The sequence below is a fragment of the Temnothorax curvispinosus genome, unplaced genomic scaffold, assembly GCF_003070985.1.
Source record: "Temnothorax curvispinosus isolate PA1 unplaced genomic scaffold, ASM307098v1 QBEX01004791.1, whole genome shotgun sequence".
In the NCBI taxonomy this organism is placed as follows: domain Eukaryota; kingdom Metazoa; phylum Arthropoda; class Insecta; order Hymenoptera; family Formicidae; genus Temnothorax; species Temnothorax curvispinosus.
The window spans coordinates 280,798-304,994 of NW_020214571.1; the positions used below are offsets into that span (position 1 = coordinate 280,798).

Sequence of the window (24,197 nt, forward strand, 5' to 3'; positions counted from 1 at the left end):
TCTTGAAAGTAGTTCTCAATATTACCAATATAATTGAATAGTTTATTGTATTAGAAATTTATTTTGTTTTTGTGATTAACTGCAGTTTTTCGCGAAAAATTGTTAACATATTATTTGCAACGATGCACTACATCGTAAAACATTTACAAATTAATTTTTTTACACACTACACTGAGAGAAATCTAAATAGTTGTGGCAACTATTTTTTTGGCAACTCTGCAGTTTAACTACTTGTAACTAGTTTTCCAAAGTAATAGGAACTAAATAGTACTGAATACCATAAAAGTATAGTCACAGAAACAATATTTGTCAACTATTAGTTGAAAGTTAAATATCGCCTCAACTATAATTATTATAGTTATATAGACTCCATAAAACAAGATATGACAATAACATTTTTCAAGTTTAGACAACTCCTTGACTTATTGTTTAGACAAATATTTTTTTGTTGTGTAGCATACTTCCAGAAGCTGGTGCGGGCGGCAGCGCGGACTCGCGCGGCGAGAGAGTTCGGCTCGCGCCCGCTACGCGGTGCATCGCCAGTATACTTTTGCGTGTTTAAAATTCAACATCGATTCCTATAAAAAAAAAAAAACTATAACTAAAACTAATAACTAGGGTCGCTCAGCAGGGTTTTTCCAGCGATCCTTCTAAGGTTCGCCAGTCAGGGTGTGTTCACCCACATATATATTAATCAATTTTGGATTATAAATAGATTGCATCGACGCCGCTAGGCGTCGCATCGCCCGTACATTCTCTCGAGTTCAAAATTCCGCACCGACCTGTATATAAGGAGACCCCCTACGGGACCAAAACAGATATTTTCAGGCGCTAGTTGCCTAGGTATATTAATTATAAATCTTTTAGTTTAACAAATAAGAAATTATTCTTTATTAGACAACTCTAAAAATTATGTTGATATCGCTACAATGAATAATTATTCATGTTACTACAACATACCTTTTGCATACACAATATATTTTTCGTTAATGCCACTACTTTCTTGTAGTTTAAATAATTTATTTATTGTTGTTATTACAACTATATTATACATAGTTGAGGCGCTATTTATCCACAAATTTCTAGACGGTTTAACAAAAAAAATTCTAGTTGCTGGTACAAATTTTTTCTCTGAGTGTAATTAATTAGCGTAACTAGCATGTTTTTTAATCCTATAATTAAACTTCGAATCTCTCTCTTCCAAGGTTTAAGAACTGAAAGATATCTCACGCAATCGCGGCGCACTTTTATAAATTAAAAGCCTTTTATAATAATTTCCTACAAAACCGAATTAAATGTGTTTTGATAAAAATGAAATATTAGAGTGAATAATGAAACGTTTCGTACATTTAAATGCGATACGCAGACAAAAACTGAATCCATAAAAAATTGATTTTAATTTGACTAATGTAGACAAAAGTTTATGCGAGAAATTTAGGTTACTCTGTAATACATATATGGAGGCTTCTTATGTAGAGATATTGTATAACTCCAACAGATTATTAAACGGAGACTTTCATACGATTCTTTCGGAAGTTTGTTTAAATTGTAACAAAATAAAGAAAATTAAAAAATGTAACATGCGATAAAAACATTTGGTAATTATATAAACCAACCAGGTATATTGTATTACAATCTATTTTATTAATTATTACTAAATTATTATTATTCCTATTGAATAATAAGAATTAATTACAGAAAATTTGAACGGCCATTAAAAGGAGAACAGTTGTCAGAATGTTAATACAATAATGAAAATTCGGTAGGCGCGCGCGAGGATCGATTATATAAAACGCACAATGGCTTCTTTGTTCTACTTAACGTGATTTTCCAATAGCCTTCTTTCTCCCCATTACACGGTTGAATAGGTATCATTTTCCTTACCCTAACCTACCGTCCTCGTTTTACCCAATCAATTTTTGATGCTTCATGAAGAATTAAATAATACGCCCTTGTCTCCCCCTCGCATCAAGTTGTTTGATTGGCGGTTGAATCAGTGATGTGACGTAACGGGGATCGATAACTCTCTATATCGTACGGTCTTCTGTCGTAATTTGTTTTATATACGGCCTAATCGCTGCTTAACATCACATCAATCGCGTTAAAATATCCGACGTATATATTTTTAGTCGGCACGAAACGCCTTTCGAATGGCGCCCCGGACTATTTATAGGAAATGATATTTGTAATGTCAACCAATTCTGTCCAACCCGCGGCCTACGTCAACATTTGCGGCGACGTCCAAACAATAATTGTCTGTTGGAATTTAATTGCCTGGTGACACGTGCGCAATTCAAGCCTTTTGAGTCTGAATATCGCTACGTTATCATATTCATTATGATTATTGAAGATTATCCCATTTACTGTAATTATTCGATATATTTTTATGCTTCTGTTCTCGAAGTAATGAGAATAAATATGTGTGTGCATGTGTGTGTTAAAATTAAATAAAAATTAAATTTAATTATATAATGTTTGTTTATCCGAGTTTTATAGTATAGGATTGTTTATTTTTCATTTTTATTTAATACATTTAGAGATTAAAAACTTAGGAACAAAGGTTTGAGGGCTAATAATAAAGATATTAGATATTATCATTATTACATTATTATAATTGTTAAAGTGCTGTCTTTTTGCTATTAGTAAATTATGCAAATGTAATTTTTCTATGTTTCTACTAAAAATGAGATGTGATAAACTAATACATGCTTAAAGATACCACTTTAATTATATATTAACACATATAATTACATTTATTTATGTAATTAATTTATTTTGAAAATCGTGAAAAGATACCTTAGAATTGATGATTGGTTTTATACATTCGTGCTGAACTATACCGCGCCGTAATCTCTTGAAAATGTACATTTATTTGCGTTATTTCCTTTCCACGGTAATTAATGTAATTGAAATTATTGCGCAATAAATAATTGATCAAGCTATCGGATTTCGAATGGGCATAAATGCAGAGTATTGTCCGTAATAAATAATTATAATAGGATAATGAAGACACACACACACACACACACACACACGCTCGCGCGCGCGCGCGCGAGCATAGTATATAAGTAATTACAAACCGTTATTTAATTTAATTAATTATTATTGAGATTTGCGTGCATCTTTCCAAATAAGTTATTATTTCGAGCAACAAATGTGTAATGAATAATAACGTATTAGTGCACGAAGAGACGTTTCTTATATAAAAAAATTAAGACAATTTTTTTTCTTTTTGCTTAAATGAAACATCTCATACGCAAATACTGAAATATTAGTATTTCGACAGTATCTGCATATGAGACGCTTATATTTTATATAAATTATATTTTAACTAAAACACACACTCAAAACGGCAAGTCTCTGTTAATCTCTGGAATACAGTATGTGTAAATAACGAATACAATTGTTTTCGAAATAACAACTTCAGAATGGTTGAAAAGCGAAGGCTTTTGTATAGTTATTTAGCGCTGCCGCACATACATCGATGTACTCGAATGCACTCCCGGGTGGGGAGTTCGCCGGCCGGACTTTCGGAGAGGGAGGGTGAAGGACGGGGGGAGGGCATACGAATAGAAACACGAATTCACTTATTACGGGCTGCAGAATCACGCGAATGGATATGTGCAGCTCGGAATGCACGGTCTGGATTGCGGCGTGCCCGGGAGCAAATTCGCCCTTAGTGTCTCGCGTGTGTCCTATCCGCGCTCGTATCTCGATATCACGGCCGGAGCACTGACCCAACTCGCTGCCTACAGTCTGGTTCACATAATGCTTTGTTACCGCTTGGACTATTTTATGCGACTCGACGCAAAAACTGGCACCGTTTCACCGTGATGGAAGAAGGTATTATCAGATGTCGCAGATACCTATATACTATCACAATTAGGCCAACTCATATATAGCTAAAGATGTGCTACTATATGTAAATCTACATTTTGCTAGTAGAGGTATATAACATTCTCTAATAAAATGACGTGTGATATTAATTTCTAATGAAATTATTATAATGTTATATACTCAATTAGAGGATATCTAATAAATCCTCTCAATTAGAGGATGTTGAAAAGTGATACAGGACTTATCACAGTTTTTATTAAATTTTTATTATGTACACGTTTAACCCCTAAATATATTTTGGAGATAAGTTTTCTTTTCAAATTGTTCTTTGAAGCTGTGCGAAACTTACCTGATTAGATTTTTGAATTTTAAATGTAAAAGTTATTTCTGGCTTCATCAATTTTCTGGTTTTAGGATTCTTTTATTATACACATATACACATATGTTAGTTTTTGAACTCTTAATTCTAGTTAATAACAATTTTTTTTAACAAGAATTTTAATTAAAGAAGTTAGATTAGTTTTGAAAAAATTAGTTTAAAGCTTGGATACTGACATGAAAAAGTCTTGAAGAAAGTGAAAGAAAATAATGTCGTAATGTTAATCTAAATCTACTTGAAATTAATTAAAGAGTTTTCCTTCAGGTCTATCAAGTAAAGGTAACAACATTATAGTTTTGCTGCGTTTTTTATATCGTAGAAAACTGATTTGTCGAAGCATTTAAATTATAACGCTTTTTAGCAGTGGTTTTGTTAGCGTGCTAGTTGCTAGTAAATATACCAGTCTTATGAAATGTAACGCGATAAAATCGCGAACTACCGATATACACATGCGTGACTTACCGTCACCCCGAATGCCCGAGACTTAAGCTCACACCAGTTAATTGACTGCGTTTAAAGGAGAATCGATACCCGTCGAAGATTTAACGCCGGAAATGGAGCTGTGTTAGCGATAACACTTTACAACAAAAAAATCAAGATTTTTATCTAATTGTAAGATAGGTATCAAAATAGCAAAGAAAAACATGAATACAAATAAAAGTACGAGATAATAGTAATAAAGAAAATATAAACTGAAAATTACATGCTCAAAATTTTTGTTTCTATATATCTAAAACTATTTTTTTTAAATTTTATAAATAATTACAAAATTTTCAATATTAACTTTAAGTAACCGCAACATAGTTTGTATGAATAAAAAATGATGCTCTGTGATTAATGAGTGTGTGTTAAAAATTATTTTATGAACTTTTGAAATATTCCCTAAAGCAAAGTTGGCTTTATACATTTCTCGAAGCGCCTGCGGCTGACAGGAAGTGCGTTATAGTTCTCTCAGTGATTCTGTGCATTTTTCTTTAACAACTTAATTCGTGCTTTTCTCAAGGCAGACTCCCGGCCCACCTGAGAGAAGAAAGAGGTATTTTTTCATTTTTCTTTGGGCTTCTTGCAGGGTGATTCGTATATTTTTCCGGGAATTGTCGAAAGTTTTTGTGCTTTCGGCTCACTGAATCTGCCTTTTTTAAAGTTTCGCATAATGATGGCTGCGATGTTAGGTTTTTCCACCGCATCTTGTGATTGCGGAGATATTTTAAATTTTCTCCAACATTCATGGAAGCAGCAAAGAGTGGGGTTAAATTTAAAGTCGAAGCTACAGAATTATAATGTACTTTTGTTGTAGTGTTGATAGCTTTTTGTCCGCAATTATAGTGATCGTGTACGAGTTGTAAAACAGAACAAGATAAAACTTGTATAAGTTATACTTTTTAATTTGGAGGCGATTATTCTTCGGTGAAGGTACCGAAATGCTAAAATCTTTTTAGTCATACCTATGCAAAAAAAAAAGATGAGAATATTTGAAAATAAAAAATGGCTCTATTTCGTTCTATTAAAAGATTGAGTCGAGATTAAACGATTTCTACTAAATATATGCTAATTGTTTTATTAACACTAATAATTTTTAAGTTAAATGAATAAAAAGAGTTAATGTTTTTCAAAAGTTAAAATTTCCTTCTGTGACTAATGTAAAGCTAGGTTAAAATTAGATAAACTTTAGCATTAAAGGGAGAGTACCGCCGAGATAGATTGTGCCATTCTAGATCGGCGACTCGTTGTCCGCACGCCTTTAGCTATGCCTTTAGCTACGACTTTAGCTACGACTCCAACTACGTAACGTGCAATAATCTATTCTGCAGGCGTGTATTTTTGAGTTTACGTCGCCATGACTACCTGGCAAATCGCGCGCGCATACGGTAACGACGACGTCCGCGATGACGACGTCGACGGCGACGTCGACGACGAAGAGAGGCGGTCGTTAGAGGCGCGCGATATCGCGATACCGCTCGCAGAGGTAGGCACTCCGAGCTGTCCAGTGGCCTATTTCATAAACTCGACGGACCACTAAGTTGGCGATTAGTCGAGCGGGTCGAGCGCGTCAATATGCTGTATTGTTCGTTAAAAAAGATATGACAGGTATATATATAAAAGATTTTTTTTATCTTAATCCTTTTTTCACCTCTTTTTACTTTTTATCGTGACTGATAGGAATATTTTCCTCGCAGTCACAGTTGTGAGGATTTCGAGAAGGTTGACTTTTTTTATACGAAACTATATATAAGCTTGAGACCGAACTTGTATATAAGATCGATTGTGACGACTGCGATGCAGTACCTATACATCGGACAGACTAAACGTCAGTTAATAACAACAACATTAAGGAGCACCAAAATGATATAAAAAAACATAACAGCAATCACTCGGTTGTGAGCAGACATCGGGTATCGTGTGGTCACAATTTTAAATGGTTGGAAACCAGCATTATCCATAAGGAGAAAAATACTAAAAAAAGAGAGATTGCTGAAATGTTTTTAATTAAAAAACATACGAAGACGATTAATTTAAAAAAGGATACAGAAAACTTAAATCCTATATATGACAAAGTAATTTCATCGTTGTAAATATCACGTGAATCATGTTTATACTAACAACCTACAATGTACATTGTCAATGTACGAAAAACAGTTAGTATACCTCTCAACTCCGACATGTGAACACGCGTTAGTTGTCGCTCCTCGATAATGTCCTGCTCCGGAAAAAATTTTTATGTGCTCAATAACGACAGTACTTCATCGCGGTGGTCACTCTCTCATAATTAAACGCATTCTTTGCTGTCACCGACTTATACTTGTAAGTTATTTTTTTGCCTTTAATTGCATACTATTTTACATTGCTCACTGACTATTGTTCTTCCAGCGATCAATTTATGATTATTTCGGGTAAAATTTTCGAAAATGCCGATGTTTAAGTTTGTGACAAAGAATAGTTACCAGGTATCGCTTTTTATCTATAATGTTTTTCCTTGACTATTAATTTTATCTTGCGGACCCAATTATTGCTATGGATTGTTTGTTGTTTAGATTGCTTGATAAGGACCCGATCCGAGGGGTCGAAACGTAGCAACGTTTCAATTTATTTTGCCAATTAAAGTCGAAATCAATAAACTTTTCTTATATATAAGCTTCTTTACATAAATCCAGACCTTCTGACATATTCTACGTAGAATGAAATGTTGAGGTAATAAGGTGATCGAATACCTAGTGAATATTTTACGAGTTATTTTATTCCGGCATGTTGTAACATAAAATATGATATATCTCGTAAAATATTCCGTATTTTTTCCTGCCTTAATATCGTACTTCCATGCGTGGAATAATATGGATGTACTCAATCGAGAATCCTTGTTTTTTACACAAGTAATTTTAACTTTTTATGAATGTGATAACAAGGTAACACCTGTAGTCGAGAGGGTATCGCCGTAAAACTGTTCGTTAAATTTACACGTATAAATTTAGGGTGTGTCAACTCGTAAAATATTAGATAGCTTCTGTTTCGCGGGAGTCGTTGAGTCGACGAAATTGTCGGATTTTGCCTGCTGACGCAGAAGTTTTATGAAACTGACACGTGATAAGCTTCCATAAATTGAAAAATGTCTTATAAGCAGTTTGCTCTCAATAATCTCAGAAACTGTCGATCTATAAAAATGTGTTTCAATAATATCTATATTTGTTGTTTTTAATCGTGAAATCGATGATGACAATCAACAATTGTTTTATTACGCCGTTTACTTATTTCATCATCGATGAAAAGCACTTTAATTGAAATTCTTTGACACACGTGGAATCGATTTTAATTTATCAAACATTTGGAAAGTGTCTCGACTGAAGAGGTAATGTAAAAAGAATTGTGAGAGTGCCGCGCTATAAAAATTATTTTTCCATCAAAAAATACCTACTGCAATCGAACGTTATAAAAGAATGTAAATGTTCTCAATTTCTATTTGAATGACAATAGAGTTCGGTAACTAAAACGAACATAATATTTTTTCGACTATTTTTTATTTCCTGATATATTTATTTCAAGCGCTTAAAGTTATTTATGTCCAATCTTTAATTACATAGGTGTCGAATATTTTGCAAATTGTAAAACTGTAATCGGATGTAGCCAAATTTTCTCATGAATAATAAATTCTCGTGTCAATAAAATCTATAATTTAACAACGGATGTGAGTTAAAGACGATATACCGTTTCGGTTAAGAATGGGCTCGGCTATTTATTGGTAATGATGAAATTGGCACTCAAGCTCGCATTACAAGTTAATAAAGAGTGTCGGAAGAGTTATGGCGGTATAATGACGGTGTTGACGAGCAATTTTGAGAGGGCTAGAAGGGATTGCTGGAATTTGTTGTTTAGAAGGAATTAATCCGCGGCGTGATGGGTTGATCCGTTTGCAGAAGGGCGAGCGAGACGCCACGCTATAAAAGCGAATGTTTGCGACTGATTCCATCTTTCGAAAGCGGAGGAATTCCGCCGGGAAATCTTCCGCTACGATATGATAATGCCTCGTCGGAGGCATTATTTATGGCACACACTCCATAATCGTATTCGGCGTGCTCGCGGGTTTACAGTGGCCTTGCATGCGCTTGTAATTACTCAACCGCGTATTAATTTTGCGAAATTACATTGTCAATTAAAAAAAAGGGAGTACACGCTCCGTGCAAAACGTCGTTGATACGTAGTTATTTCGAAACGACTACAGTAATTTTGCGAAATTACATTATCAGGAGCTTTTAAAAGTTTTTACACGGGAATTATTTTTGTCAAACGCAAGCGATAAATAATTGTCCACTTAGCGTAACGCAATTTGAAACTTTTGAAAGTTATCTCGTTAATTCTCTTCCAAACAAAAATACATTGATTTAGGTAAATCTATTAAAATATTGAATTATTGAACATGAGGATTGGAGTCGCGTACATCGGGATCAATATCTTTCTTTTTTCAACCGACCAGGTTCTACGTCCCGACTATTTGTTGAAATCAATATGCCAATATAATGCTTTCAATCGATCCGCACGACCGACGAAAGTAAGGAATAATATTGGTGCAGACTCCGGGTCTTAAATTAAGGATAGCAATTGCTCGATTAATCATGAGGCAAAGTGAACTGCAAAGGTGGTTCGGAGCGAGGATCGATATCCTCACTGCGCGATATTCTCGTTGCGTCTATTTTTTCTAGCCAATAAGCTTTCGCGATAAAATCCACGTTAATCAGGCTAATCAATCACATAGATCAAGATGTATTTTTTTCAATGATTTTAATGACGGCCAAAAATGTCGATCGCGTGAAACGTTTTTGTCTTTTCTTTAAAGATTATATGATACAGAAATCTATGTTATATTTATCTTAGAATAATTTTAAAAAATCATAATCTTCATAAATTTTTAATTTAAACACAATTTATTTCAAAAGGTTTTTTTAGCACTTAGAATATAAAAAACGTCTACTTGTTGAACAATTTTGATATTTAGGACTTTCGGAATTGCAAAAAAAGCATGGCGTCAAACTCCAAGATACTCTGCGATTCTGAAACGCTGCGGCATATACTTTCTCGTCACACGTCTATTTTTACTCGTCTCCGCTGAAACGCGACTGTAGTTCACCGTGGTAAAATCTGAAAATCGAATACTGTAGTGCGCTAGAGTCAATAATCGATACATCGCGGTGCGGCGCTCCGAAAAGCCGGTGACCGCGGCGTGTGGATTGGAAAATGCAGCGCGCGCGCGTGCTGTAACCGCCCCTCTGTCTCACCCCTCGCGCGCCGCAAACCCTACGGCCGTGCCGCTTGTGCCATGCCGGCCGGGGGGCACGTGACCCCAATGGCGCCACGAACGGGTGCGACGGCCCTGAGGCCGTTCTCGTCGCGTCGCGGCTCGTCGGAGCGTGCCGAGGCCGGCCGACGGCACACGAGGGCGTAGCGACGGCAACCGGGCAACCACGTTTCTACCCTCGTTTTCAGTCCGTCGTGGTGTGTCTCGTCGGTCGCCGGTTCGTCCGACAACCACGCGCGCTGCTCTGTTTTTTCTCCCTCTTTCTCTATTTCTCTTTCTCCTCCCGTCCCCGTCCCCGCTACCCCCGCCCCCGCCATTTACCGTGCATCTTTCATTTTTTTTCCGTCCCCCCGTTGGATGACCCCCACCTGTCCCCTTCTTTTTTTTGCGAACTGCCGGCATATCGCGGGGGTCGCGCGCGCGACGTCCGTGTGCCGCGATCGCGGAGTGTTACCCCCCCTCGCGCGGAGGTATGTTACCGCGTGACCACCACTCGCCCCGCGCCCCGTGTGCGCCTTGAATACGGATCGGGTTGAACTGCGGGTGAGGGGAGAGAGGAGGGAATTCGCATCGCATCGCATCGCGACGGCGACGGCGAGGGGCGAAAGAAAGGAAGGGCGGCGATGCAACGCGGCGCGGGGACGTACGTGCTGGCTGCGTGCTGCCGTCGCCCCGGCGCGAGAGAACGTTAAGGTAAGAGAGGGTTCAACGAACGCCGGATCGCGCTGCACGCGCGACTTTCACCCCCTCTCCCCCCCCTCGCCACTTTCTTTTCCTATCGCGATGCACTTTGAGGAGGCGATAGGGGTGGCTTTACGAAGTTCCGGGAAACTTGCGAATTGTCCTGAATTTTAATCGCCAATGGCAGCGTTAGATCTACTTGATGTTAAGAAATGTCGAGGAGAGAGCGTTAGCTTGACTGATCTCCGATAGAGAACTATCTCTCATAAGTCTCATTTTGCGAGCAGTCTCTCTTCGAGTCTCTCTTAGTTTGTTATCAGTGATAAAAGATAATATCAATGTTACTTTTTAATTTGTTATTGTAAAAAATGTCAGTTATTATTCATGCGATTGATAATTTATGTTAGGTCTTCTAATTTTTTCATGACTTTATACGCGACCGTTTATTTATTTATTTATTACATTGCTCAATGATCAAATATAACGTTGACTTTAATGACTTTGCTTTTTGACGTTACTGTAAATGTATTTTTTATTGAGATTGCAATTTTAATATAATCTTCTTAAAAGTCTAATTATTTATATTACATTTTAATAATTAAAACCATTTCCACTATCACAACCTGGAATTATTCTAATTTCTACTTTTGCTGAAAAGTTTTACTTATCGAGAACTTTGTGGACACGTGCCCCACGCAGGTGCACTCTTGCATTCGATTAAATTTGTCTTTTTTATTAATTAATTAGAGAACATGTCATTTGCCATGCGGTCGGGCTGGATCTTAATCTAATAATAATATTTCTGTGTGAATTTTGTAGACTTTCTGCAACTCAGTAAACTGCGCGCCAATTATTTGTCGGTCTTAAAATACACTCGACCAATTGGTAAAGACGCCCGGTCACGTTGTAGAGAGATTCGAAAAATCACTGTAAAGAATTTATTGCGAAAAATATTATCCAGGGGAAAAATAATGGAAAAAGTATACAAAATTCACCCGAAAAATATCACCATCATATCTGGGGTGATATTTTTCGCAATAAATTCTTTACGGTAATTTTGTAAAGGATGTTTATTAGCATCAAAAGTTAAATTATCAGTTATCGATTTAAGTATGCGGATTTACTGTTCCAATAGAAAGCTGTGATCGACAAATAATCGGTGCGCAGTCTACTGAATTAGAAACGTATACAAAATTCATACAGAAAATTATTAATAGTATATAGACTATCATGATCCAGTCCGACCGAAAATGGCATCTTCTCTAATTAATAATCTAATTGTAAGATCGGACCTGTTTCACTTATTATCTTTTATTAATCATCTTCGAATCTTAGTTTCTTTTAGTAAATTGCATTTGAAAAGTATTCCGTATAGAGTTTCCTACTATTTAGTGTCAGATTTAATGTTAAATATGTCATATTCGGAGTTATATATATGATCATATAACTCCGAATCTTATTTAATAATAATGAGAATTACGTTTAATGTCAACGTGACACGAAAATCAGACAGCTACAGTTAACGTTAAATATGTTATAATAATATAAGAATCTTTATCTTCCCTTATATTTATTCCATACATTTATGGAACAACATGAAGCTATGGTATAATACATGTCGTAAGAGAAATTAACATTTCTTCAATATATTTGTACAAACAATAAAAAATACATATTTTTTTTCCGCATAAAGCAATAGGGAATTTATATTACGTAAATCTCTATGTATTATGCTTAATAATACGCAGGGATTTAATTTAACCGCTTAGATATTTAATTTAACATACATGATATTAGAAATTCCATACATCATGAATTCCATACAACGTGAATTATTTTAGCCATGCTCTTTCATTTCTTTATGGAACTGGCTATTCATAAATTTTTCCGCGCCCACACCTAACGTTATTTATAGAGAACATACAGATATAAAGGATACATGAACTTTTGAATATACTGTTATGTTCGAAAAATGTGAAAATGGTTTTTCTCGCGAATTTGCTAAGAATTTCTAACTACGATAATTGAATTATGTATAATCTTTATTTAGAGTGTCTTTATTGCTATCTTTAACTATTCTTTAGTCGTTACTTGCCGAAGAAATTCGGCAGTAATGACTTGAGTGATTAATAACATTAACTGTCGATTGCGATCAACGAAACTCCAAGTCACGCAATAAGCCGGCGAGGAAAAATAAACGCGCAATCGTAAGGTTAGTATCTAAATGTGTGCCGGGGAATGCTCTGGCAATGATTTCGAGGTCGATTACCCTAGCGACTTACTTCGGCGTTGCTATCGCTGAGCTTGTTCGTAAGTGAACATTTATCGATTTTATCTAATATACATATATTGTATGATAAAATACGATACACACATTTATTTTGCATAAAAATGTAGATAAACTCAAAACTGTCGCGCGTCTTTTTATCAGTAAAGTGTCTTTTCGTCGAGAGAAGATGTTTAATTTTTCAAAGGAGGAGGGTCCCTAAGGCCTGTTTTTGGCACCCTTCAAAATTGGACCAAAATGGCTGGAATCACTTCTTTATATCCTTGGAAGTAATAGGATGGATGAAGTTTTAAAAAGAACTGTTTTAAGAACTGTACCTTTTTGAGCAACTACGATTCCTTAAGCTTTTAATTCAATAGACCAGATTTTGCTTATGTCCATGGCCTTATATATCGGACCCTATCTCACATCTTAATGTCAGAGATACACAAAATGCGTGTACTTCCGTTTAGGCTGGAATTGACTGAATATTACTTCCAAGGGTATAAAGAAGTGATTCCAGCCATTTTGGTCCAATTTTGAAGGGTGCCGAAAACAGGCCTTATTATAGAGACCCTCCTTCTTTACGACTTGAAAAATTCAACGGCAGAATTACGCGCAATTTGCTCTGGTGCTGTTATGTGCGTATGTAAAATGGCTCGTCTACGGTTTTCTCTACGAAATGGTTTTGCGGGTCGATATCCTTTCGCTGTGTAACCACGTGAAATTGGCGTTGCATAATTCTCGCGGCAGCCGCGTAAACGAATCCGAGAAAGAATTACCGGGCCGTTTTTGTTGGCCCGTTTTTGTTCGTCAAGTTAAATATAGTAACATAAAGGCGTAGTTCGTATACAGAACGTACGATGATATATTATGTTGTGTCTGGGGTTATTGCACCTACACCGCAATGCGCGAGAATTATTGACAAGCTGTTTGAGGTTCTCTGCACTTGCTAACATACAATTCTGGATAGATCCATTTTTTATTATCGCTATTAATCCTTCAATTAATCTGAAATTAATTTAGATATTTTATTGGTTTAAAATAAACATTCAAGCGCGAGTTCGATAAAGAATTTACATTTACAAATTTGTGATCATACTCGTCAACGAACTTGGAAACTCGAGCCGCGCCGAGAATGCAGCCGCATTTCATTGCCGCATCTCTGAAATGGGTCTGTTTTAATGCATAACCGTCTTCGTGTTACTATTTTTGTTACGTTTTCCCCGAAAAAAAAAATACGTGCTATTTATTTCAGCGATATTAAGTAGCGAGCATCTTTTTCTCCATGTCAACGGAGGAGGGAAGAGTAGCGGGCGCGTGAAACTCCATTCATTCTACTTATCGATACATCTTTCCACTCCCTGTGCCTCTCGAACAAGAGATGTAGGGTACGTCTCGCCCTAAAATTAACGATCCATCGTCCTTTTGTGAAATTTATGGACAAGTTTCAAAAGATTATTTTTAGCAAAAGTTTCCAATATATAGAATAGAAAGTTTTAATCTAATAAACATTCGAGCTTATAAGATTCCTAAAGAATTTCTTGTCCTTCGCAGCACGATATATACGAGTACGAGATGTCTATCTTCCATTTATCTGTTCATCGAGTTTACAAATTCTTTCTTCCGCGTTTTTGTATTGATATAGAAATACAATATTTCAACTAATTAAGTTTTAACATGTTACGAACAGATAGTAAAGCTGACAATTGTTTCTAAAATTGTTAATAAAATTCAAGTGTATTTTATTTTAAAAGAATCTTGATTTGTGGAACGGCTGGAATTTAATTCTGAGAATTAAAAGAGAATTTAATAAGAAAGACTCGAAATGATGATGAAATTCGTATAAAGAGAAGTGGCAGAGTGCTCTGTTTGTAAGTTCTATTCAGAGCAGTTGAGCACTAGATGATTATCGTTCCCTTTCTCTCGTTTATAAACTATTTTCTACCAAGTTTTCTCGGTCTTAACCCTTGTATAACGTCTCTAGCTTCTCACAATTATGGCCAATTTCTTCACCGTCGGATAACTCTATCCTTCGGTTAACCTCAGGGGTGCAGTTAGAAAGAGATGAAGAGTGAGGTTAACCGAAGGATAAAGTTATCCAACGGTGAAGAAATTGACCCTTAGTATCACACCATGAGTTTTTTTCGCTGTTCATTGTAAATTCTATTACATACATTGTAATTCTATTACATGTCGCGGCGGTTATTAGAGTTTTATTGAGGTTCGTTATCGTGCGAGAATCTTCGTCTAAGACAATTTAAATGCATTTTTCACAAAAACATGTGCGTTTTAATTTTAATTCTCCCTGCAGTGTTTTCGCAATGCGGAAGTTTTAGAATTTTGCACGAGAAAGATAGTACAAACGAGATTCGTAACATGTTGATTTTCAACATGTATGAACATGTTAAAAATCCATTAAAATCCAACTGCGCCGTTGTGTTGCAAAGCGGCAACAAATTTTTGCTAATTTTGTTTATATATAAACTACACATTTTTATTTTTATCCTCTTCCGCCGCGGGTAATTCTTGTAATCGATCTTTGGCAAGTTGCTGATCAAACCGCGTGTAAAATACTACATACGCAAGCAATAAAATCGACTGGCTGCAGATATGACACTTTTCCGCGTGCATCCCGTAACATGTACGAGCGGCGAAACTCGGGTTTCTTGTGTCGATTTATTCTTATCGTGATCGCCGCATCCGGGGCTTCTCTTTTTTCACCTCAGCATGAAAGGCACGGATGCTCGAGTGCGCGCAAGGGGAATAAAAAGGGAGACACGTAGAGAAGAGAGCGCACCGGAGGAAGGCGGAATATATGTATATGAAAATCTGGCATAGAGAGAGATCTGTTTCTTCCTGCTCGGCTTATCTAATCTCTCTTATCTAATTTACAACTGCGTAATTCGTGTCGAATCCCTGGAAATTTCACGTTTTCTCGTATTTCAAGGTATCTCACCGTACGTATTGCGCGACTATCATTAATTAGTTTTTCACACAGAGTGTTCGAGATGTTCGAATTGAACTTTAATGGATTAGATCCTCTGGAGTGTGTTCGGAGAGATGATCTTTCTCCGCGTAAAGTATTGAAGCACCGATAGTTGGCAAGTTGCGCCGAGCAATCGACTCGGATATTTCAAAGTTCGAGTCTTTCGAAACGGAACTTCGGAAATTTTGCTGCGCTCGCGAACTTTCGATGGCCGCGATATATTTGGTCCTATATACGAATTTTTCTACATATTCGGAAGTCCCGGTATATAAAACTACATCGTGAATTTATCGTATCGTCGGTATGTACCCTAGGCTACGTTTGCGCGAGTGACGATCGTGACGAACACGCGATCGCGTTTTTATCATTAACGTTGTGTACCAAAGATCTTTCTGCGATGGCACGTTTCGAGCCGTGTCTCACGTATCGATCTCGCGCGTTACGGCTTCACAAGCTACATTTCATTTTATGCTATCGCGCTTGTTTTATAACCGGAGTGACACGGTGAGCACTAGACGCGCAGACCCCGGTGACTTTGAGGGAGAAATATATCGCACTTTCTTGACCGAGACGTATATCTTAATCAACAAGATCGTGCATCAGGCGCGCGTATAGGTTCATAAGCCACTTTGCATGATAGGTGCGCAAGGAAATAGCACACGAACCAAGTTCAGATCCGGATCCCGCATATCGATTTCCTCGTCTCGCATGTTACGGCTCGGTAGGATCGTCCCTAGTCTAACCCAATCCTGTCGCGCGCTATTATACAACAATGATGAAGATCATTGGATAGGTCGGTGGGACACTCTCTTTAAGCTCTTTAAGTCGTTAAGCCCGCGTCGCAAATGGAAGGTTCGCGTGTACATGTTACAAATGGAGGACACGTATACGTGTTGCATCGCTTTTTCTTATAGGGAAGTAGGTAACGTTCTTATCATTAATAGCCAGCAATGTGTTAATTATAGAGGAATAAACGGAAAAATTCTATCGTAACTCAGGATCTCTCAAGATAATCATGCTGCAAGAATTATTTAATATTTATTCTCGAATAAATGTTGTTTTTCTTCGTTTGGTTCCGTGGCATATTTACTTTAGGAAGATAACAGAGTGATAAACGATAAACTTATATGATTAAACGTAAACGATCCATGATATAACGATTACTATGCTTCAGCAAAATTTAATGTGAAATTTATCGTAGGTAATAGAATAAAATAAGATAAAAATAATTACTAAATAATGCTAGTTTATTTCATTTTGTACACAAATAAACAAATTTTTCGCGTAATTGTGAAATATAATATCATCAATCGACAATTCTTCTTATTATTCTCTGTAAAAAAATACTATAAGATATTATTCGAATAGTACATTTTATGACATTTTTCATATTTTATGTCGCAACATGTCCACATAAGATATAAAATAGCTCGTAAAATATACACGGTTCAATAATTTTACCTAAATATTTCTGTGCGCGCACGGAATAACAAGAGCAACCGTAAAAGAGAAATAATACGATTCCGCTGAAAAAGATGCAATTGTGGAAAAAGTGGAAATATCATTAGAAATTGGATATTATTACGTTTTACTTTTTTTCCGTATCCCACTTTTTCTTATCATGAACCGCAAAAGAAATGTGATCTGTTATCTGACTTACCCCGTATTAAACGCAATAAAATATTATCTATAAAATACTCGAGAACAATTTGATTCGCTTACCGATATATCTGTGTGTAAACGATTTATCTTTTGCACTGAGAGTTTACATATCTCAATTCTTGTCAAAGAAAAAGATTGCTTATACATACACACTATTGTCCCCCTCTTGATATGTTATCTTTTCTTTTGATATTCAAACGAAATCTTTGAGCTCTACTTCCTCCGGTAGAGTAAGATACGGATATAGATATGGGATGAAGGGGACAAAGTAATATCCTGGGGGACAAAGTGTAAGCCTCGTGTCCCAGGCACGCACGTATAATATACACGTGCAAGTAGCGAAAGGTCGCCCCCACGGCGGTTGTTAAAATTATTATGTTTAATCGGGACAATCTGGATGGGTACGGGTTCGGGCTTCGATTGCAGCTCCATTCGCGCGGATTAATCTTTAAACGGTCGCGTGGTTTTTTAAACAGATTATAGCCGTATATCGACCGTGTCGGCGAATGACGTTGCTCGCACAATTCAAGACCATCTTCGGGAGCTTGCGACGAATTCATAATGAATCGTCGATCATTCATCATCCGAACATGCGACGGAAGTGCCCGTGCACGAAGTACGTAGGCGCGAAATAACGAAGTTCATTTCCTCGCCAAAGACAATAAACGCGATACAGTGCAGTTGTAATATGTATAAACAGGATGTTTTAGGTTCACCGAAATATCCTGTGTTTCATTTAATTTCCGAACTCATGACAGATCTCGCAACAGATGATTTAAGGCCGCTTTTATATATATTTATGAGAAAATTTTACGAAAGTGTGTTAAATTCAGAAAGGTCAAGTAAACTATGTAAGAATAGGTAACAATTCTATAGACTATTGGTGTATGCTTAAGCTACTATTGTTGATAAGCGCTTGTCATTGTCGCTTATGGCACTCGTTGATCTTGAATAGTGCTCTACGTAAATTTTACATAGCATTTTTTTCCACAAAGGAAGAATTCTAGGTATATTCATTATAGGAAAACTTTTATAAAAATATGAATGTCTATACAGTAAGTACATATAAGCACGATAATTTTAAATATGCCCCCGTTTGTATATAGTTTGACACATACATGTAAGTAATTCGTGCGCGTACATAGATGTGCTGACCTATAAAGATTTGAGATTCTTCAACTTCGGCACTGGCAAACTTTCGCATTATCATAGAAATTGCGGCATCAGTGTTGTCGCAATAAAGAATTTCAAAGGCATTCTTACGACCAACCACTCAAAAGAAGTTGCTTATCAGATTAGTTTAAGACCGGCACAATTCTCCTCCGGGAGAATTTATGCAGCACGTAATGTAATTAATCGCGGCTATCGCAAAATAGTTTTCCATTATATTCTAATTATCGTGAAAATTTAACAGCATTAATTATTATTTTCCCATATTATAGGGAGCAGCTAAGTATCGTGTTCGAGATAACGAGTTTAATTGATAATACAGTTTCCTGCATGTAAGTTTTTATATATTTTTGAAGATAATTAAGAGTATAGTATAAACAAAAGAGTAGAAAAAAAATAATTAATACGATTTGCTTAACCTTTAAAGAATAATTATTGCAACATATTATTATGTATATTTTTTTTCTATGTACAAGATTTATTTAAAAATAGTGACTTTTGATGTAATAAATATTTTTAATAAACATTTTAATTGATTTAAGAATAAAAACAGCTAACACCGTTTTTTAAAAGTTGTCAACTCCTTTTAAAATGTTTTCCCTCCAAGTGCAAGTTTGAAGATAAACGCGTTATGAAGCCGAAGGGTTACAAGTATAATATACATACTAAACATGCAACAGTATGTAGCATATTTTATAGCCGGGCAGCTGAAAATACTCATAAATTTTAGTTGAAAAACACATTACGATGCAAAATGGTAAAAGATAGTTTTCAAAGTGATAAAACGTTTTATCTCTCATTAGAAATTTGTTACAAATTATACAAAGAAACGAATAATTATGTTGGCAATTAAATTGATTTTATCCAACGTCTGTGACTGTATTTAATTATTCTTTTTATTGTTTATAATTTCTGTAATTTGCAACATTCGACATCTGAACGTGACTCTCGTATGCTTTCCTATACTCGAAATTCTCGATATAACGGGAACATGCAAGACAAAATTGCGCGCGGAATTAAGCCGATGTATTTCTATGCGTGACCGAATTTGCATAATTACAGTTCGTACACACGAGCGACTAAGTGTAATGTCCTACCTTAATGAATTCTCGATAATCAATGCGTTGGACCGAAATACTGGTGCATCGCAATTAATTTTTGTATTCAACGCGGTATTTTACGCTATACTTTTGTATTTTACGCTATACATTTGATTGACTTTTCAACGTTCCGTATTTTACATCTGGTTTGAATAACGTATCATCAAACATTTCGTCTCTTGTAATGAGCTGCAAATTTTCTATGGTTGGTTCCAACAATCGTTGTTGTGAAAAGCGCACTTCAGGCATTTACTATGTGGTTTATATGCTATTGGTAAAAAAAGACTCACGTTGCTCATGCACTTTTAACATAAAAAATACCTTTCACACTATTTACCGACATAATCATTAAAATCATATTAGTTATATATATATATATATATATATATATATATATATGTCAAATATAGAAACATGTCGAAAACGACTATAAATCATCGATGAAGCTTAATGCAGCGTTGCTATCATTTATCGCCATCATAATCGAACCACGAATACAAATATATACAGGTACACATAGACACATACATGCATATACAAATACAAAATATCAATTTTATACATGTATTTATTATATTAATTTCAGATAATACAATAAAAATATAATAATTATGAAACTGTGGCTGTACACATTTAATATCAGATTGATTTCTTTATTTGGATTTACGTTTTGATATTTTGTAATAAAGATATATACGAATGCAGATACTCCAATTCAATCACTATCTGTATTCTTGCTTTGATTAAAAGCATTGTTTTTATTGGGAGGTGATAATCATTTCTCGTGAATCCCTGGATCATGTGACGCGGCATGTTCTCCAAGGCTCATGATATCAAATAGAACGGAACGCATTCCATGGTAATGTTTCTTTGGTTATTCCGCTCGTCTCTCGCGCTTTTCTAGTTTTACTATCGACATTCTGTCAGGAGTTTTTTGACGCAAAGAACATTCCACAGGGAAAAGGAAAACGGGAGAAAACGAAATGTCGTATCACGCATATATTTGAAGATTGGAAGCATGAATCAATTGCCGCAATCAATTTTTTCATTAAAAAAATGATTATGCCATTAAGAAAATGATAACGTTAAATGTTAGATAGAGTCGAAATGTAAATTAAATTTTTACATTTAAAGAGATATTAAAATTAATCAATTAATAAGACGAATTTAATAAAGCTTTTGTTATACACATTATTAACTTTAAAGTTTATTTTGAACACAATTTAAATCTACCATTGCTGAATTATGTTCAGGTATACTGCTACTCTTTTGCAACATTTCTCCTGAGTTTCCTACAAATAATGATCGTTGCAGCATGAATTTATTGCTAGTCTTAATAAGCCCGGCGAACGGGGTCATATGTATCACACGTTAGATATACGCCCGCGGTGTGCATATACTTCTGTATGCACAGCTACGTTGACGGCGGATTCCGAAACTTCGGTGTAGTTCAGGGCGCGAACGAAATAAACGGTAGCAAAACACACGTGGAGGTAACGCGCCTTGAGCCGTACCATAATCCAAATAAGGCTCCCCTATATTTTCCGACATTCGAGAATATTCCAGGCATCAAGAAAAATAATTAATGTTTGTAGAAAGTGGACTTTGAAAGTTTCCGTCAAAGATCAACAGATTTTGACAGATTTAAAGTTTTTGATGACCTGATGTATCATGTTTCAAAGTTTTGAAATTGAATGATGCGGAGAATCTGAAACGCAAGAAGTGCAAAGTTTCAGTGGATCCTAAGCTTTTCTTTCAAGTTTTGAAAGAGTAATAATATTTAACAATTTAAGTTTGCCAAAATAACCCCTAGATCTAACTTACATCTAACTTTGCATTTAACTTTTGAAAGGAATAGGATTATAGGTTATTTAAAATCATTAAATGTTAAACATCCGCAGCTTTACAAACTTCCGATATTTTGAGGCTTCTAAAATAAAAAAATATATAAAACTCAAAGGATCCGAAAAATTTTATAGAATATTTCAAAGCATTTTTAAAATGGTCTCTTAGACCCTTTTAAGCGTTGCTTAAATGAGACCTTTTAGTAAGTCCTGATTTTCTGGGTCAATTCGATAGCTTCGAACCTGAGTGACCTCGAGACAATCGTATTTCACCGTGGCGAAGCTAATTTCCATTTCAACACACGTCATGATAAATCCCGTCAATGAATTAAACGGCCTAAAAGACTGACGATGAAAATGTAGGCCGCTTGCTTTTACTATGCTTCATTGTATAATGCTTTACTCCTGCACTTTCGTGAGTCATCAAAACCGGGCGATTGTTAATCGCTTCTAATTGCGCCGAAATACTTCGACGATAAGCTACCTTGGCAAATTAAATGAAACGGTTTCGTCGCGTGACGAAGATTTCGGCGATATATCTTTTGTGCCAAATACTGCAGTTTGTTCCGGTAAAATACATATATAATGTATTGCGGCGAGGAATACGTACAAAAAATACATTTTACGAGAGACTAACACGATAGCGGCATATAATGCGTTTAACTTTATAGCCGATACTCTTTATCGAATATATTATTTATTAGTTTATTGATCAATATTGCTTAAATTATCGACACAATAATTAAATACCACCTGTTAAAAATGCAAATCGCATTAATCGTAAAAAAATGAATTATATATTACTGGGCACTTTAAAAGTAAAAGTAATATTGATTTAAAACAAAACAAACATCTGTTTACAATAGTTTACATTAATGTTTTCATACTTGCTGCAAAGAGCAATTGAGTAGTCTATATCATATTCACGAATAGAATGACATTTGACGGGCATCTTGCGATTTAGAAGTTAGGGATTCAGAACATCCGACAGTTTTATATTTAGGGGAAAAAGATAAGAAAGCAACAACTGTACGAACTACGAGAGACGAATTACGTCTTCCACGATTGTTGTCATCCGTCACCGGTATATCTCACACTTGTAATAATTCACGTTTGAGCTAAGGCGAATTTCGGAGTTCGGCCTTTCCCTTTGACCTTCCTTTCACCACGGAATAAAGTGAGAAATATTCGGCAGGGTATATTGTATGTCAAAGCGTTAGGGGTGTTCAGGACGGTCACGCAGTTCGGAGGCATATGGCATCACCACCCCTAGGGTCAAGTAGATAACTTCGGTCGAATAACCCTCAACTTAACTCGGGATAGTATTCAAGGATAACCTGACGTCAGTTCATTAGGTGGCTGATTAATGAAGCGTGTCTCGGGACGCAAAAATTCACATAATCCGATCAGTCATTAGGAGTAATAGCGTTCCGTGCAAATTATATCGGAAGTTACACTGTAATTACACGGAAGCCGTGCATTAAAGCTTCTACTAATCGATCCATACATCGAGTTAATAAATAGGTGTACGAGGTGTCATTCATGGCTACGTGCGATAATTAATATTATTTTAATTAATATCAATCAACACAAATGTTTAAGAGATGTTTGGTTCAATTTTCATACATTGTTTACATCGTAGAGATAATTTGAAAAGCTCTCTCTTTAGACAATCTATAATTTGCGTCAGATTTCAAGGTGGAGAATTATCTTCTGAATAATGTAGAATTGATTAAATAATAAGGTATACATAATATAAAAATAGTTTTATTATATATTTAATTTATGAAGGATAGATAAATGTATGTAAAGAATAAAACTTTGAACTATATGAATTAGGCCCTGTACACAATAAAGCACATATTAGGAATAAGAATAAGTATTGAATATTAGGACATATAAATATATGAATATTCTTGTAATAAGTATTAAATATTAGGATATGTATATAAATGTAAGAATATTCCTATATTTGTATGTTATATTTTATTCTTCTCCATTGTGCATTACGTTTAATTATGATTACTAATTCCGATTCCTAATATTTAATATTTATTCTTATTCCTAATACGTGCTTTATTGTGCGCAGAACCTTACTATTCACAAAGACAGCATTAATTTAAGTCTAAAGAATCAATCATTCTGTTGGACTTGTATCCTGTTGATTCGTTCACTTCTTCGACACGCACTTCTCTATCGTAAAAAATTGCGTTTTAATTCTGTTGGGCCTGTAAACTTTAACGCCACGTTCAACTCCATTCGTTATCTGCCTTCGTTAATCTTCGCGAATTTCCCAGGCGGCGCGTCAATCCGGTCGGTGTAACTTCGGTATATGTCGATAGATTTATCGTAGCCGGCGATCGCGCGCAGGCAAAACCGCGTGTCATTTGCGTCGCCTTTATGTGTCACGTCACATGTAAGCGTCCCCGCGACTCCATCGCGATGGAAACTACTGAAACTCCATTGTGACGATGTGGCGTGGTGCTA

At 35.8% G+C, this 24,197-nt stretch overlaps 1 protein-coding gene across 3 annotated transcripts in view; it reads left to right on the forward strand.

The window, feature by feature from the left end:
- The window catches only part of LOC112454123 (small conductance calcium-activated potassium channel protein-like), a 78,024-nt gene that overhangs the window by 7,555 nt on the left and 46,272 nt on the right, over window positions 1–24,197 (forward strand). Inside the window, exon 1 of one of the 3 annotated variants that reach the window (XM_025015349.1) lies at window positions 10,210–10,691. The exons of the other annotated variants lie outside the window; for them this stretch is intronic. The gene's annotated coding sequence lies outside the window, so the exon portion shown is untranslated. Of the gene's footprint in view, window positions 1–10,209; window positions 10,692–24,197 lie in introns of those variants that run through there. 3 annotated transcript variants of the gene reach the window in all.